Raw genomic sequence first — 19,349 nt, 5'->3', positions numbered from 1 at the left:
ATTCATAGGTGAACAGAGCTGCCATTGTCTATCCAAAGAGAGACAGCATGCATATTGTCTTTACTAACATGGACCTCTCAGCATCTGGCATGAATTGCATATTAGTCCTGGGAATGTTGTTTGCCCGCTATGGTGAACTTCAACATTTGCGCAGGATGATGGATGGAGATGAAAGACTGCTCATACTAAAGGGGTTGTTGATTTTAAAAATGCATGTAATGAACATAATTTAAATGATAATGTAGAATTAAGGTGTGGGTGAAAACTGATGATAATGTAACCTACCAAATATTCTGTAACATTTGGGGCCAGTTTGAAATCCTTAAGCATACCTATTGGAGGGAGGAGGAGGTGGCAGTGGGTACCAGGGAAAAAAAAAAATTTGGATGCTCTGGGTTCCACCTGTAAGGCAACATATTTATTCTATCCTGTTTTGTTTGGAAAATATTGTATAGATCTCTCTACACCCATAAATACTGAACTATTTTAGCACTGCTGTCCAAAATAAAGCAAAAACATCAAACTTAATGTAACGTGCATCTGAAACAAATATTTATTTAAACGGAGAGAGAATTAAAACTTAGATTCCACTACAAATCACATTTATGCTCGAACCTTCTTGTGTAATAGTCTCTCTAAAGTGTAATATAGACTGTTTTATTAATACCTCCCCAAATCACACTGTGGTTCTCTTCCAAAAGCATACCCATCATCCAGAGTGTAAAAGCTGACCCTGGCAACTACCACTGCGTAGATCTGACAATAAGTGCTCCAAAAATGGTTTAATATAAATGCTTAGGAACTTACATTTTATAATGGCCATTCCCTTTTTTGTATCATATTCACCTTCTCTTTAAAAATTGCAACAAAAGACAGCAATTATCAGATACTCTGCTTTAGGTTCCCAATCCTGCAGAGATTTGCACACATTCTTAATTTTGCATGTGCAGAGTGTATGAAATTAAGCGTATGTGCAGATCTTTGCCAAATCTGGGGCTATGGGTGTAATAGTTTAAGATTAGTATGAAAAACATGTACTTAAAGCTCCATGTGGATATAAGGGGGTCTTAATTCTGAGTCTTTTTCTTAGGGTGTTGAGATAGATGGATTTTTTTTTTAAGTTTGTTTCAAAAACTGTCTCCCTGGCTTTGCAATGTTTTATATGTTAAAGAGCCAGTGTGTCTGGAGGAATAAGGTACTATAGACATCCACCATTCACTGATATATCAGAGTACCTCACAAGAAAATAATTAGGTGCCTTATTGAGATATCAGCAAAGAATCCTTTGGCACCTTATAGACTAACAGACGTTTTGTAGCATGAGCTTTCGTGGGTGAATACCCACTTCTTCGGATGCAAGTGCGAAGAAGTGGGTATTCACCCACGAAAGCTCATGCTACAAAACGTCTGTTAGTCTATAAGGTGCCAAAGGATTCTTTGCTGCTTCTACAGAACCAGACTAACACGGCTACCCCTCTGATACTTATTGAGATATGATTCTCTTTCTGACAAGCTAGCACAATGTGGTATTTCCTCAGCATTTTACAATGGTGGTTAACATTCACAACCATGTCCGTAAGAATAACATGTAGATGTGATCATCCAGGCCACTTGCATGGGGCCTACCTAAAGGTCAGTTGCTCACTGGGGTCTCTTCATGCTTATGCTTTCAGATAGAGAAAAGTTAGTGGGATTTGGTCTGTGTAAGGTGTGCTGGCAAATACTTTAAGGGGGGCAAGGAACCTACAGAGCTATGAGAATTTCCTCCTGTATCCCACTAGAAATTCAGGACCCATGTGTGGGAATCCAGTGAAATAGCTTCAGAGAAGAGCAAATAGCAATTAAGCAATATGTTTGATAGTAGGAAGGGAAAAATGATTAAGGAGAATAAGATCATTAACAAAGAGGATTCTTCTGGAGATCCATGTTTGCAAGGTATTTGATATAAAATTATAAATATGAAATTTAAAATACAATATAATTTTTTTGTAAGTAATAAACTTTGAGTAATAAAAGGTTAAAGATGAGGCTCTAGAGGAGAACCCAGTCATTGGATTCCAAGACTATAAGCCCTGGGATCTCCAGGTATTTCCTTCTTTATGGGGCTAGGTGTCCATACAATATTTTGTGGAAAGATTAATAACAAAGGACAGCAACTAATATGTTAGCCTGAAAACATTGGTTTAGGTGGATATTTTTACTAGAAGGTAGAATAGTCTAAATTTTAGCAGTCACCAAAAATTTTTTTTCAGAATTTTATTTCTAGTAAAGGGTAGTCTCTTTGGATCCCTCTGAATACCAAATAGCATATTTGAAAGGTAGTCCTATTAGTCTGTTCTCTTGTCTATATTACTATAGCTACTTATAATAGTTTCCACCAGGTAGGTGAACATAAATTATTACTCTTATTTACAGGTTCCAATATTACTGTTCATGGTACAAGAATGCAACAATAGGGGGGAAAAAAACCATGCTGGAGGAAACAAAATATTTTGAACCAACATGTAAGTAGTTATGGGGGGAAACCCATGCGACTTTTGAGTTATAACTCTTTCCTCATCTATAATTCCAATACTCTGATGGCTTTACATTTCTCAATTTGTGTGGAGATTTGACAGTTGGATCCCATGATAGACCATACTCTACAACATGTAACTTGTCATATTTTTCAGTCTTTGGCAAGATGACTGAGCCTTTTTGGGCTAAGTAGTTAGCCCTTCAGTGTACTAAAAAATTGGGTTTTGTTTTGCTCTCATCAAAGATTGTTCCAAAACTGACCTTAATTGCCGTTTCATTCACCTCTGCAGAGCTAGCTTCTAGAATTTATATCCTATGTTTCCTTGGTAATGGCACGCAACCAGGGTATTATTCCACAGCACCTGGTCATTCAGTTTCACAATGTGATTGTGAGAGTCTGTAAGTCGTCTAAGGATCATACAACTCTATGTATAGGGTAAAATATTTGAACCAAGAGAATGTCTACACTTTTTAAAATGCTACAGCAGCACAGCTGTATCTCCTGGAGAAGTGGTAGCTAGGTCAATGAAGAATTCTTCCATTGACTTAGCACTGTCTACACTGGTGATTGTTGGTTTTAGCTACATCTCTCGGGTGTGGATTTTTCACACATTAATACAGCTATGTCTCTCAGGGATAAGTTCCTAGTGTAGACCAGCTCTGAATGGGACCTGCCTGATGTCAGCTCTGATAATTTTTATAGGATATGAAAGGTAAAGGGATGTGGGTCCCTGGCTATAGAGAGAACTTCTAGTCTGCTCTTCTAAGGATTTTGTCCTATGTCAGTGGTGTACTTGGAGTAAATTACACAGTCATTAGGATCTGGAGTTTTGATTTATCCTCCTTACCCCTTTCACATTTCCTTTAATTACTGGAATTGTTGCCATACCCCTGAAATGCCTTATTTGGCTGCATTTGATATATTTTGAGCTGACAAATAGCTATAAAAGCCATCCAAAGGATAGTTACAGCTCATTTAAAAAAAACAAACACTTTTTGCCAAAGTTTAAAATCTCAGAACATAAAGTATATTGCTGTAATAACCACTGGAATCAATGGTTACTGAATCCCACTGTGTGACAGGGGTATACTCTTTTTGTAATCCTGATCTGATTTTGGGTGACTGGGAACAGGAAATAAAGATCAGTCTCTTGGCAGCCCTCCTGTATGTGACACCTTTACTACAGTTGCTGCTTTAATGTGAAATATTTTTGCTTTGGTCACACCAAGTTTGTTACTTTGATATTTTGATTTTGTTGGTAACTCTCCCCAAAGTATTTCAAGGAGGGTGTGATCCTCTGAAGTCCCTTTCCAACATGCTTTCTTCATATTTAAATACTGAAGGCAGGTTCATTGTGGTATGACTGATGGGGAAATGGTCGGTTTCCACAGTTTAAGCATTAATCTGATTTTGTCTTTACATAAAGTTAATCTAATTGCTTTAAGTACTGAAGAGTGCAAGGAATATCTTTTTGCATTGCCAGTCTCCATTCATATTATACTAGAATATCAAAGCACAATTTCTCTTTTGTTTGTTTTAATAGTTCTCCACACCCTGGGTGACTCATGAATCAGAGGCACAGAAATTAGTGAATGAGTGACAACAAGTCCAACAAGTGCATTTTGGGACAATAGTCCTTGAAAGTTTCACTCTTGTTGGTAAGAATATTGTGGTGGGGGACAGACTTGATTTATATAAGGGTTAGTTATTCTGTAAATGTTATGCATTACCAATGCAGCCTTCTGTTTGCTGCTCCCAAAATAAATGAATTCCTTAGTTTTATTTGATAGTTCATTTTGTCGTATGTGATATTACACTGGATCAGTGAGCCAGATGTTATCACATGACTGATTATCATCTATTTTAAGGAGTGAATATGCACATTTGATTGCTGTTTTAAAATCTTTTTGGTACTCTAATAGTAGGGAACTTGAAGGCCAACAAGGTTGTCTCTGGCTCTACATGACAATCACTTTCATTTTGCATTCAAAATAAGATATAAAATTGTGAATCTTTGGATCTCTGAAAACTTTTATGATGAAAAAAAAATTAAATCAAAGCGTAGGAGGCAAGAGCCAATTGAGGCAACATGCTTTGGAGTAGTTCTTGTGAACAGCCATAATCCTAATTTTAGTTTATTTTTGTTTAAATAAATCATTTTTCCCTATCACTGATTTGATTTTGTTCTTCAGGTTATTTAGTTAATGTTTGTAAAGAGCTTTGAAAATTAAAAGCACAATTGCTGAGTGACCCAAAGGGTCAAAAGTGAAAATTAGTGAACTTGGTATTTTTCAAATCTGATATTACTTCTTAGTTACTAAAACTGCCATTTTGTAATGTATCTTTTTAATATCTTGATACTTTGGCTGGTGCTTAAATTGGTGGACATATTAGATCAGATCTGATCTCACGGTGTAAATGGAGTAACTCTTTTGACTTTAGTGGAGTTAGTCTGGTTTTACTTTGGTATAACTGAAATCTGAATCTAGTTCATTTAGTAGAAGAGCCATCTAATATAAACTATGCTACTTCTCATGCCACTGGCCAGTAAAATAGAGTAGAATAGACTTTAAAGTATCAAACTCAGGACTTTTAGATAAATTTGTTGTTCCACTGTATGGGATTATCTCTCTAGCATAGAAAAGGTCACTGAAAATCCAATTTAAATATTGGCTTTCTGTGTTTATTTGAAGGGGTTTGCAAATCACCAGACACACCCAATGTCTCCATGTTTAGGAGGGTGAAGTGTATAGTTTTTTTTATTTTTGCTGATCTTTGAGATAAGGCTCTATCAGTTTGCAAATGTTTTGTCACCATAAAAGTCATTCAGAAGCTGAAGTTCTGAGAGATCTGTTCTGCTGGACTGTCTCCACCTGGTTCAATAAATAGAAGCTATTTGTTTTCCTGTGTTGATAGGTTTACTGGGAAAGATGTGGAGGGAACAGGTGTGTAGTAACTTTCCAAGACCAAAGGCAGGTTCTGTCAATTTGAGGGAAATCTTAAACAAGATCAAGGCTATGCACACAATCTGCAACACTTTTATTTCTAAAAAAGATTTATAAAAAAACATAAGGACAAAGTGGCAAGAAGTAGCTATGCCTCTACCTTTTAAACACGTGACACCCCCACCACATAAGGGATGGGTGTGACAGTGGGATAAGTCTATATCCAATTATAAACTGCATTTTGTATTATTTACTGCACATATCACATATATAAACTTGTCCATGGCAACTTATTGTAATGCATTCCAGACAATGCACTACCCAAGAAAAGGGCTAGACACCTTTTTGATGGCTTCTCGGTGATAGTTCTTCAAGATGGCAATCTAGGGCCATTGACTCTGTCTCTGAACTACTGGCCTATCCCCATGGAACAATGGATTTTCTACATAGGAGTCCATAGGGGGACGGGGCATGCATGCTACGTGGATCACATGGCAAGAGAGACAGAGACTCCTTTTAAAAGTGGGTGATGTTCTGTGCAGAGGGCCAATCACTGCCACAAGTAGGCAGGAAGTGCAGGATTAAAGACAGGAGGGACTCTGCCCAGCCTGAAATGCTGACAAACCTTGGAATTGGAAAGTGTAATTCAGACCTTGTTATTTTTCAAAGATCTGTAACTCTTCAGTGCTTTTTAACAGTAAAGTGATTACGGTTAAGAAATTGCTTTGCTAAGCCAGTGTTCTTTGCTTTCCTGACATATTTTTCCCCATACGGATTAATCTAGAAGCTTGGAGAGCCAACAGCCTAGGTGGAGCTCTGAGGAAATTTGGATAAGTGACTAGGAGGGTTTGGATGTCTCAAACATTGATTTGAGGCGGGGAGGGGTGTAAAGTGGCTGAGCAGCTGTGGCCCAAGGAGGGTCACTGTCAAACAGGAGGTCTGAGCCTGGGAGTGTACCCTATAGACCAGTGGTCACCAATCAGTCGATCACGATCGACCGGTTTATCCTGGAGACTCTCCCAGTCTATCACAATCTCCAGCCACAGCACCTCAGTGGGGCTGCTGCTAGGCAGGCTCCATGCCTGCCACAGCCCCATGCCACTCCAAGAAGCAGCCAGCATGCCCCCGTGGGGGGGTGGGGGGCAGGGGTCTCCACATGCTGCTCCTGCCTGCAAGCACCGCCCCTGCAGCTCTCATTGGCTGGGAATGGGTAGCTGTGGCCAATGGAACTGTGGGGGCAGTGCCTGCAAAGAGTGGCAGCACACAGAGCCACGTGCACCCCGCAGGGGCTGCAGGGGCATGTTGGCCCCTTCCAGGATCAGCGTGCCCACGTGGTGCACTAGTGGCTGGCAAGGTGTGGGGGGGGGGGGTGGCCTGGCTCATGAGGGGCAGGAGGTGCCGATGTGCCTGAGTGGAGCCGGGGCAGGCAGGGAGCCTGCCTTAGCCCCGCTGCACTGCCAACCGGGAGCTGCCCAAGGCAAGTGTCCCCCAGTGGAAGCCTGCATCCCAGCCCTGAGCCCCCTCCCACAGCCAGCACCCCAAGCCCCCTCCTGTCCCCCAAGCCCCTACCCCAGCCCTGAGCTCCCTCCCAGAGCCAGCACCCCATGCCCCTTCCTGCACCCATACTCCCAGAGCCCACACCCTGCACTCCCTCCCAGAGTTTACATCCCCTACCCCCTCCTGCACCTCTTCCCCCAGCCCCAGGCTCAGCCCAGAGCCCCCTCTCACACTGCAAACCCCTTATCCCAGAGCCTGCACTCCCTCCCGAAGCTCAACCCCCTGCCCCAGCCTGGTGAAAGTGAGTGAGGGTGGGGGAGAACAAGCACTGGAGGGAGTGTGTGGAGTGGGCTGGGCCTTGGGGAAGGGGTGGGATAGATCCTGGGTTGCACTTACATTCAAAAAGGGATTTTGTGTGTAAAAAGGTTGGAGACCACTGCTATAGACCCAGAGCTGGAAACAGTGAGTAGACCCTATCCAGACCCAGTTGCTTTAGCAGCACATGTGACCCAGCAATTAGGTCCACTTGCAAATGACTGGTGACTGTACAGTGGGTTGCTAGGCCAGGCTGTAACAGCGGATAATGCAGCAGAATACTGTCTACTGCTGCTCCATGAATGTTGCAGAGGCTCTTTTTATGTGTGGCTTATTTCAGTTACTTCATTGTCATGGTAATGATGGTGGGGCTGATCATTTAAACTCCAACTATGTTGCTATGATTCAGCTATTGCTTTGTGCACATCAGTTTTGAAACCAAAATGTTTTCAAAACTTTATTAACATAAATCTAAATAGATTCTAGTTTTGGAATTCGAGGCATCCATAGGAGGATTTGCTCAGGAAATATACTTTTGTTTTAGCTCTTAACCAATAAGATCCCTCAGAGCTCAGCTGAATGGGCAGATTTATTAGAGAAAAATATAAGTTTCATCTGATAATGAAAGAAAAACATACATGGATCAACAACAATCATTTAGAAACATCTTCAGGCTTAAAACTATTTTAGGTTAGTCATTAAGCACAGCTCAGCCCCCCAAAAGCTTGAAAGGTAAGAAGTGCACATCTCTTATAAAAATATATTTGAAAACCAAGTTTTTCATTCAAAATGGTATTTCTCAACTTTTCTGGGCAACAAACTCAAAACACCTCAGGTTCTCTCTAATTATGTCCATGGCTCTTTTGGTAGTGGACAGCGAATTACACCTGTGCAAAGTACACGGCAATGCACATGCACAGAATTCATGTCCCTTGCAGATTTCTTTGCTTCCCTGCAGAAAAATTACTTTCTGATGGGAAGCAAAGGGAAGCCACACAAGCAGTCATGCAACCCTCCCCAGCAGTATGTTTTGGGTGCCCGGGGCAGCTGGCAGAGAGGTAAATCACTGTGGGGGAATGGGAGGGGGTGGGACTGGGGAAGACCCGGCTGGTGGCTCCTACCCTGCACCAGGCTCAGCTGCTAGTCCTGGCTGGGCTGGGGAAGATGGGACTTCCTCTTCCTCAGACCCACCCCCAGATTTCTCCCCAGGCTACAGGAAGCTGTGCAAACTCCCCACTCACCGCTCCTCAGCTGCAGGGGATCACAGTATGGGGAGCTGCTCCCCCAACCCCCATGATCCAGACCCCCCTCATACCCAGACCCTCCCACCAAGTCTCACCTCCCCCCCCCCACACAGAAGCTCTGCTGAACCCCATTCCCCCTGCACCTGGACCACCCCAACAAGCCACCCGCACCCAGATCCCCACTCCACTGAGTCCCAACAAACTCCACTTGGATCCCCACCCCACTGAGCCCCACTCCCCCAGCACCACTCCTCACTGAACCCCCCTGCCGAACTCTATCCTCTCCCACACCCGGACCCTGCCCTGCTGAGCCCCAACCACCTTCACCTGAACTCTCCCTGAAGAGTCTCTTATTATTGCACCCAGAATCCCCCAACAAGCCCCTGTGCATCCAGATCCTCCCTGCATCCAGATCCCCCACTGAGCCTTCCACACCCAGATTGCCCCACACAGAACCCTCTCAACCTACACCTGCATCCCCCCCAAACTAAGCCCCTCCACACTTGGATCCTGCCCGGCTGAGCCTGCCTGCCCACACCTAGTGCACCTGGCATGGAGGGGCAGGGCTCTGGGGTGTTTCTGGGGCAGGCTTGGTCCTTGCGCTGTGTCAGGGTGGGTGCAACCTCACTGCTGAGCCATGTCCCAGTGTGATCTACCTCTGTGCAGCCAGTGGGCTGTATTCCCCAGTGCCATGCTGGTGCCTCCACATTTATTTGACAAACAACATTTGCAGAATTTTACTGAATTTTGAAATATTGTGCACAGAATTTTTATTTTTTTGGCACAGGAGTAAGTGAATTCCCAGAAGTAGTAGTAGATCCTATCCTGGTTTCCTGTTGTAGCTTAGCAGCATGGCAATCTTAAAATGATTTCCCTTTTAGGTTCAGCTTTTGGACAAATGGTCAGAGAGATGCTTGGCCATTAGATTTTGTTAGTTCTAGTCTTAAAATAATAATAATCATAATCCTGGCCTAATATGTGTTTAAAAAAAATCATAATTTGCCTTTTTTCTATCTGTTTGATTTTTTGCCTTATTCTATTGTGCTTATAACTAACCCCAGCTTTTCTGTTTATTTTGTTTTGTCTTTGACTTTGACTTTTGTTTGACATAGAAGGGTTACAATCAGTGTAGTAATTTCGGGGTAGTGGCATGCTTATTAGACTTAACATAATGTCTGTAGAGGTACTATATGCTATAGTGTTTCATGTTTTTACTGTGTTTGAGACTGTTTTTCATTAACTAGTATCTCCAACATTTTTGCTAGTTGTATCCGGCCCCCTCTCCATTTGTTTTTTTCTGTTTAGATTTTAAGCTCTTCAGGGCAGAGGCTATGTCTTCCTATGTATTTGTACAGTGCCTGTGTCATAAACAGATAGTTAAGGGTTAATGTCTCTTTTACCTGTAAAGGGTTAAGAAGCTCAATAAACCTGGCTGACACCTGACCAGAGAACCAATAAGGGGACAAGATACTTTCAAATCTTGGTGGAGGGAAGTCTTTGTTTTGTGCTCTTTGTTTTGTGGGTTGTTGTTCGGGACTGAGAGGGACCAGACATCAATCCAGGCTCTCCAAATCTCTCTGAATCCGTCTCTCATGTTTCAAACTTGTAAGTAGCACAGGCAAGGCATGTTAGTCTTATGTTTGTTTTCTCAACCTGTAAATGTTCCTTTTTGCTGAGAGGATTTTACCTCTGTTTGCTGTAACTTTGAACCTAAGGTTAGAGGGGGTACCTCTGGGCTATCTGAATCTGATTACCCTGTAAAGTATTTTCCATCCTGATTTTACAGAGCTAATTTTTACCTTTCTTTCTTTAATTAAAAGCTTTCTTTTTAAAAACTTGATTGATTTTTTCTTTCTTGTTTTAAGATCCCAGGGAATTGGGTCTGGACTCACCAGGAGTTGGTGGGGGAAAGGACGGGGGAATGGTTAATTTCTCCTTGTGTTAAGATCCAAGGGGTTGGATCGGTATCACCAGGGACTTGGTGGAAAAGCCTCAAGGCAGCCCAGGGAGGGGAAAGTTTGGGGGGGACAGGGAGTGTGCCAGACACTGGAATTTTGGCTGGTGTCAGAGTTACCAGATATAAGCTAGGAATTAAGCTTAGAAGGGTCCATGCAGGTCCCCACATCTGTACCCTAAAGTTCAGAGTGGGGGAGGAACCTTGACAGCCTGTCATGATGGGATCCCAATCCTGACTGGGGCTTTTGTGTGCTACTGCAATATACATAGCAATAATTGTTTAGGTGAAAGGCCCATCTAGCTAGGCATAAATGTCATAAGACAAAGAATATTCCCTGTTCAGTGTACTACCCGCACATCAACTGTTTTCCTTGCCCTATCTTCCTTCTGTTGTGTTTACTTAAATCTAAGCTTGGAAACATTGCTTTTACATCAGAAATGTTTATATTAGCAATATAAAAGAGGGATTTATGTTAAGCGGGTAATTATAAATGGAAATGAAAAGGAAGATTAGAGGATGAAATATGCCCATCTCCAAATTTCATAAGAGTTCAAGATTTCTCTTGCAGTGTTCTAATATCAAAAAGAATGTGGTCCAATCTGGACACATGCACAGGGGTTAAAAGCCATGCTACAAAAGTCTACCAGCTCCGCATCTAGTGGTGCTGTTATACAAGACTCTTGTTCTTTCATTGATGCAGTTTGATGCACCAATCTTAATGACATATTTTGTCCCTGTTTGAAATTGGCCATGCACACACATCTTATACAGGAACCATGCAAAATCTTTGAAAGTTTTATTAATGTCTGATCGTAATGTGTAATTAAGTCTAGAAATTGGCCAAAGGATTGAACCTGTTGCACACTTGCAAAATAAAGAGAAAACAAAACACAATTTAGTTAGCATGAAAACTACTAAGGAGATTATGCCGTAGGGTGGGATATTTATTTCAAGCATACTCTGCATTGGTATTCAAGCTAGACACAGTAAAAGTTGACTCCCACTGGAAATTGTGCATAATTCCAATCTGCTTCAGTTTTTCATAAGGCTTGCTGTTCAGAAGATAGAGTTTAATTAGATGTTGAAGTGTTTCCTAGAAAAGTAAATGTTATATGCCTCACATGGGATCACCAACTTGAAAAACAGTCACTGCTAGAGGTTTTTGCGTTAGAGAAAATGATATAGTATGGTATGCCTCTGTGACATATTAAATACTCAGTTGGGAAATCATATTTGATATCAATAAATGATTTAATATTTATATTACAGCAAGCCCCAGAGGATCCATTTGGGGTCAAAGCCCAGTACAAACAGAGTGGTAGGCGGAGTGTCTGCCCCAGACAGCTTACAATCGTACAAGCAGCATAAAAAGGTGGGAAAGCGAAGGAAAACAAATCAAACACGCCATTTGATGTATATTTGCTTTTTTGTTTTTAGTTCCATAAACATTGACTTTTCCCAAGTGCTCTTCAGCCTAGCTTCATATGTTGTCTGATTTGTCGTAGGGGTCACAGCAGAAGTAAGTCCTGAGGAGGGATTTGAAGGTAAGGATATGGATCAGTTCCGGAAGAGTGTCCATGCATAAGGTATAATGTAGAAGAAAAAGTGTAAAAACTTGTGGAAGGAGCAAATTGTGAGCAGGTACAAGAATGTTTGGGTATGTCCCACTGTGACTTCAACATTTCAGGCTCTGTGGAGATCTGGAGTGGTGGCTGGGAATAACTTAGTTTGATAGGGACATGTATCAGTCTAGGACACGTGGCTATCAGTATTTATGATTTGGGATCAAGGCCCAAGATTCTCATCCTCATTGCCCGCAGGAGTCTCTTTGATGGATTTTACAGTTAGAATCAACAAGTTATTAGATTTCCCCCAGTTGAAAACTAGAGGCAATAGGAACCAAGACATGACTGAGCCACTGTTGCGATTAGAGATGCTTATTCTTTCTTGTCATAAATGGGAAGGCTAAAGATACGCTTATTATAGCTGATAATGTCTTAAATATTCTATAGTTAGTTGCACATTAGTGTTGGGCATGAGTGTGAAGGATGGTATTTACATATGTGTTGTTTTCTGGTCATTTAATGTTTCCTCTATAACGTTTGTGTAGTAAGTGCAGGCCCTAATAAAGGCCCAGTATGAGGCCTGAGGCCTGAACTAAAGTAATGGTCAAGACTTTGCTAACATAAAGCAAAGTTAAGCTGTGAGTCAGAGGTAGGCCCTGCTCACAGAAGCTGGCACGAAAAGGGCTGATGCTGCATAAACATATATTCACCTAGCATAAACACAGCACTAGAACACACTATACTGAAACATTCCATAGATAACAGGAGGACAGGCCGACCCATCCCAATGACAGGGGCAAAAGGGTAAAATGATGGATAGAGTTGTTTTGATCGAACCAACATGTACAAGGTAGAAGGCGGTACCTTAATACGTAGAGGGGTTGTAACTTGCTACGTAGAGAGGTTGCACCTCAATACGTCAGGTGTGATGTGTAACTTGTTTGTATCTGTGTATAAGAATGCATCCCTGGGGAGGTGCCTTTGTCCGGCCGTAGGGGGAGTGGAAAGTCCCGCCACTAAGCCGGGTCCTTGCCAAGAGGCACTTTCTCGTAGTATGCCCTGAATTAGGCTAAGAAACCTACAGGGAACTGCAATTGTGTCCGAGGTCGCAATAAACCTAGCCCGATGTGGCTTTGCATCTTACTGGACTCTGTGGTCATTGGGGATTCTCGTCGGGTCTGCTGTGTCAGCTTCTGCAGAGCTGGGGCAGCACACAGAGGGACTCACACACGCTGCCACTAGATTTTGCCACATTGTGTGTGTGTTTGGGTTTTTCTCCCTTGTCTTTCATTCTCTATTCATTATTACTAGTAGTAAATATTTTATAACATAGCACACAACGATCCGGTCAGGATTGGGGCTGCATTGTGCTGGATGCTGAACAAACAAAGACAAAAGGGAATCCCTGTCTTGAAGGGTTTACAATCTAAAGACACAATCAAATGAAAGGCTGGGTATGTGAATTAATATACAAGAAACCCTTCCATCTATCCGTTAATAATCCTGAGTTCCAGATGGTTGAGTGGATGGTGAAGCAGCTTTGCTTGAATAGTATGGTTAACATCCAAATTCTGTGGTGTTCAGATGCCCCAGGTAAGTCAGGCAATGTTGTATCCATGCTACCATTGCCATAAGTACCACTCCCAGAGGTATTTCTTGTAATCAGACCTCAGCATCAGCAAGCTCTGATTGGTTAATGGTATGACATGGTTCCTGCAAACATCAGCTTCCACTGGCAGCACTTCTGCAACTGATATTAAACGCCATAGGTTTGGAATATCCATCAGTAGTTGAAGTATGTTTTGGATAGCTGTGATATCTGGTTCTAGCAGACTTCACTATTGCAGATAAATTCTTCTGATCCAATTTAGAAGCTGTGGCCACATGAGAGCTTATTTCTTGCTTGGTATTTGGCTGTACAGCCCAGAGTATATTAATGGTGAAAGGTGTGGCAGGGTAATATCTATAATCTAATGACTGGCACATATATGCATTTGTTCTTAAAGACCATTTTCCAAAGGATTACATGCCTACAATTTTGTATTTAAAGGAATGTGAACTATATTTGATGTGTTGTGACATCCACTGAAAACGGTCAAACCCACTTTGGGGGCAGTCTGCTAGTACACCTCTACCCTGCTATAACGCGACCCAATATAATACAAATTCGGATGTAACGCGGTAAAACAGAGCTCCGGGGGGGGGCGGGGCTGCGCGCTCCAGCGGATCAAAGCAAATTCAATATAACGCGGTTTCACCTATAATGCGGTAAGATTTTTTTTGGCTCCCGAGGACAGCGTTATATCGGGGTAGAGGTGTAATTGAACTGTTCTGGTAAGCTGTCTGGTAATGGGTCTAAGGGAAGAAATAAACAAATCCACAGGTTCCACATGTGTTCCAGTAGGATCATACTGGAAACCTCAAAAACCACAGTGATACTTTCAGTAGTTGTAACCATTACTCCAAGTGAATTTCATTTTTTTATGAGACATTTGTGTAGCTCAAGACACACTGCAGTCAACAGGCCGGATCCAAGGCCCTGCTCCAACACCGTTACACACCTTCAGTGTTGCAAAGGGAACATAAAGCTTGTCTAAACAGGGCAGCTGTGAGGAATCTGCTAGTGTTGGGGTATCCCTAGCTGGTGCACAGCAGGTGAAGTAGGTTCCACACTGCACTCTCCTAGCTTCCACTAATGCAGAGGGCGTTTCATGGGTGTGAGTTTGTGTGGCTGGAGCATGTTGTGGTTTAGGCTGCTGTAGTTGGCATATTTTATAACATAGCACACAACGATCCGGACTTAAAATCTACGGCATTTCAAAAATCTGAAACTAAATTTAAACTTCTGAATTTTACCCCCAGGCTGAGCTCTGTTGCTGCAGCATCAGTATTGCAGTAGTGCCAATGGTTCCTGAAGCCCAGCTTTGCAAGGGGCAATGGCTGGTGGAAATGCATAAAAACAGATTCACTGGCTCTGCTGTATTAAATACAGAGAAAGTGCTCCATCTGGGACGAGAAAATAACATATAGTCTCCATGTTTACTGTATCTTAAAAAAAATACTAGAGACCCAAATTCTGGCATCCTTAATTTATACTCCAGCACATTCTCAATACTTCAATGAGAGTTTTGCCTGAGAGAGGGCTCAATATAAATCGAATGAGGACCTCAATACTTTAATCAGAATATGTGAATTCTTGATGTATGCTGCCAGGGACTGTGTGTTGTGAGGACTATAAGAGACAATCAGGGACCATCTGCAGCAGCTTCCTGTCTCCATAGCAACCAGAGCAGTGCTGAAGTAAAGATCTCACATTACTGTTTCTGCAGCCTGAATTCAGAGATGGAGGCATGAGTGTGTTTGCCTGGAAATAGCTGTATCTAAAATTTCATGGGATTTATGAAAAATCCCATAACGTGTACATTCAGATGCGAAAAGAAACAGTTAAGCCATTTCATTTTCCTGATTGAGTGTAAAAACATTTGATTGTGCAGTTTTAGGCTTATCTATCTGTTCTGGTTAGAAACTGAAGGATAAGGGGTATGAACTCAACAGGCCCCTTATCCAATTTCCATGCCTGAGCTTTTCTTTGATATTTGTTGACAGCTGGCCAACTACTGGCCTGAAACTCTGACAAGGTGCACAGCCATAACCTAGAGGGGAAGGTTTGACTTTATGGGTCTAACAAGACTCTGATCATGCAAGTGACATCATGTGTGTGGACTGCTTCCGCGGCATGGAACCCCATTGAATTCAGAGGAGCTCCACGCAGGTGTAGGGGTCTGCCTGCCCAAGTAGCTGGGTATCTTAGCAATATTGTCAGGCTATATTTTGATGGCAAATGTGTAGGCTTTGTTCTAAAAAAAAAAAAAAAAAAAAAAAAATAGAAACAAACATAATTTCCTGCCTTTTTCTTTTTTTATTCCAAGGGAAACAGTTTTACCCCCTCCCCACCCACCACCACAAAAAAACCAAATGTTTCCTTGGTTTTCAAAGCCAATATTGGATTATAATGAGAAGTTGAAAGTGAAATTGACTAAAAACCAACTATAAAAATGAGTGAAATTTTTAAGTTTCTCTTGCCCAAATTGACATGCAAAATGTGAACAAATAGCAAAAAAAGACAGATCAATTAGTTTAAAATGTTAAGCAATTTCATATGATATAGATAATTAAGCTTGAGATGTTACGTATCTTTTCAGGGTAATATCCTCAGAGCTGCTGCTTTTTCTTTTGATTTGAGTGAGTTTTTAACAGAAACAAAATTTCCATAATGAGATATGTTAGGGCCTGAATCTGATCTTAGACTAATTGTATTACTGATGTGTAACTTCATTGTCTTCAGTGCATCAGTCCTTAAAGTCTTGTTCACAGTTGGAAATTTACCAAAATAGGTATTCTGGAATAGCTCCCTGTGTGGGCACTCTTATTCCAGATTAAAAGTGCCTTTTTCTGATTTTAGCTTACTCCACTTTGAAAGTGGAATTAATAATTATTCCAAAATAGCTATTTCAGTAAACTTCCAAGTGTAGAAAAGCCCTTACACAGTATAAATGAAATCAGAATCAGACCGTCAGCACCCTGTCCTACCTTTATTTTGTCCTGCAATCTTTTGTTGCAGGCATGTTCTTCTCAGTCAGTAGGACATGTAGAGTGCCTGGAATTTACAATATTTAACTGGTCAGTTTAGCATTTCTGAGGATGAAAGAATCTGCAAATAACAGGTGTTACAGTTACAGGGTAACTGCACTTCTATTCCCCCTTTTGGACCCTCAAGGACATCCACTTAAGGTTTCTGGCTCCCAGCTGTCACCTCTCTTGGGCGGAGACCCACATCTCTCCCTTCTGATAGGGGGTTTTAAGGCTGCACAGCTCCCTGCCTTACACTGTGATATACCCATCAAACCAGACTGCCTAAAAAGGTCAGTGCCTGTCCTTTGCTTTCTCTCCAAGGACTATGAACAGTATAAAAGGGCTATGAACTGTGTATTGCCCATAGTTACAAGTTACCACACGGCTTTCTAAGCAAGTATATTTATATTCATAAGGTAAGTGCATTAATAGAAACATAATGAAAATAGTAAACAAATTGACACACACTAAACATACCTGGAGTCATCCATCAGTCTTGTGGAGCCGTATTAGACAAAAGTCTTTCCAACCCTTCTGCAAGGGTTGGAGTCCACCTTGGCTAGAGGGCCCTGTCCACTTGCTGGTTCAGAAAGAAGGACCTGAGTCAGTTTAAACCTAGCCTTTTAAAATCAAAAGCCCTTTTTGCCTGTTTTTTGGGGGTGGGGGTGGGGGGGTGGGAAAGAAACAGTATATGCATGCCTCCTTAGGTGTTTATAACCCAAGGAGGTGTTTTGGAGGTGTTTATAACCTAGGGTGATGCACCTTAATCATCCCACTGTGTTTATTTTTTGACAGACTTCTGGCAACTCTTCCCCTTGGAGCTACATATAATCCCTGGCCCACAGTGATAAATAGCTATTCATAACCTTAATGCAATATGTTTCCACAATATGTCACACAGGCATGACACAAAATTTGTGCCCTGAAGTGTCACTGTGGTTAGTATCAGTTGCAGAAGGTTCACAATGGGAGTGTCAGAGATGGTTTTGAGTTTAGCTTCGTATTTCAGTCTTAATCATGTGTGAAATGCTTATTTATTCTGTTTGTATGGTATGTATATTGCTTATTCCCCCAAAACATTTCTAATGATTGCTTGTGGCTTTAATAGGAAGTGCTGATGGCATTGTATATCTGGTGGGAAACTTTACAAATTCTTCCTCCATCTATCCCAGTGCCGGTCACAATTATGTCTGGGTGCTAATCTCCAACTAGAATGGCTTTTTCTCTGGAGTCTATGCTTTCTGTTACTGCAATACACATTTACTGAAAAAAAAGAAATCAATAACTCGTAGCATCATATACCCACATTTCCTGTGTACTTAAAACTCCACAGGCACTGTAGCAACTGATAAAGGAGGCTTTGAGTCTCCACATTTATTAGGCTTTATTAATACATCACACTAAATTGATGTTGCTCATACCTGTAAAGTTGGATTTTTCTCTGTGATATCTAGTGGACCAAATTTTGCTTAGTTGCACTGTTGTAAATAAGAGCAGAATTTGGCTCATACTTAATGGCTGCATTATACCAATATGTGCAAATATAAAATGTAGTATTTGCCATGGTAATTTTAACTTATTAGGCATGTGTATATATTATTCATTATTATAATTAGTTAAGAAAATGTAGTTAAAAGAACCTTGTAGTGAATTTTCTTTTCTTTGGTTAGCCCATTTCTCCTCACCACCTAGGAGCTGAACCTTTGGCAGATTTTTAGATGTACACGTGTGGGGTGTTGTCTGTCTTTATAGGAACTCAAAATCTAAGGGAATCAGCAGTAAAACTGAAACTGGCTTATATTTTGCCACCATTTCTGTATCCTTAAAAATACCTATTTTTGGAGATATGACAGCCTGGAATGAAACATAGGTCTCCATTCATGCAGCTGCTGCAGCCTTACAGTTCAAACCTGTCAAACATGTTTTTTTCCCTTTCTCCCACTTGTTGTTCTCTCTTTTGCATTCTTCTCCCTTCGTGTTGGTGCTGGGCTCTCTAAGATTATCTCCGTTTTACTTTTCCTTCTGCAGAGGCAGCTTTTGGAACTTGTGAAAACCATGAGTGATAGGCTGGGCTAGGAGAACCCTAGGAGAACTCTGTTTGTATGAGAGGCATGAATTGTACATGGGGCATGTGTAATTTGCTATTCTCTGAGTGCATTTTTCAGGGAGGGAGGGAGACAATGAGAGCCTTCAAAAATAACCTTGCTGAATTGAAGCTGGCCCTGCTTTCCTGTCCCTGTCTCTCAGACAGGGTGTTTGTTTTTGTTCATCAACAGTATGTGAGATTTTCTTTTCTCCCTTTTCTCTCCCCCTATCTTTTTCCTGTTTTTCTCCATCATTCCCCATCTCCATCCTTGTGCTGCTGCTTATCTGTGAGATTTTCTTTCTCTCCACTCTCACCCTGCCTGTGATTAAGCGCCTGGAATATTTCCAGCCTGATGACTGCAGAGTTTCGCAATGAGACTCTTGTGGGAATTACTGCAGTAGGGCTGTCTCTCAAAATGCACTGCTCATAGGAGCCAGGCTATACTACACTTGCCTGTGTGCGTGTGTGTTTTGAAAGTGCCTAGTATGTTAAAAGCACTGCTGCAATTCAAATAATAATGGTCTGGTGCAGGAGTACCTGTTCAGAGGGATGTAAAGTTGTTTAGTTACTGATTGTTGCTACAAAACATC

At 41.6% G+C, this 19,349-nt stretch overlaps 1 protein-coding gene across 2 annotated transcripts in view; it reads left to right on the top strand.

Moving 5' to 3' along the window:
- Positions 1–4,091: 4,091 nt before the first annotated feature.
- The window catches only part of LOC123354949 (sodium/glucose cotransporter 1-like), a 91,705-nt gene continuing 76,447 nt past the window's right edge, over positions 4,092–19,349 (top strand). For both annotated transcript variants that reach the window (XM_044997360.1, XM_044997362.1), the window contains exons 1-3: positions 4,092–4,176; positions 11,746–11,848; positions 11,982–12,020. The gene's annotated coding sequence lies outside the window, so the exon portion shown is untranslated. The remainder of the gene's footprint in view (positions 4,177–11,745; positions 11,849–11,981; positions 12,021–19,349) is intronic.

Source organism: Mauremys mutica, chromosome 22 (genome assembly GCF_020497125.1).
Source record: "Mauremys mutica isolate MM-2020 ecotype Southern chromosome 22, ASM2049712v1, whole genome shotgun sequence".
NCBI classification, from domain to species: Eukaryota; Metazoa; Chordata; order Testudines; family Geoemydidae; genus Mauremys; species Mauremys mutica.
This window is presented reverse-complemented; position numbering and strand designations above follow the sequence as displayed.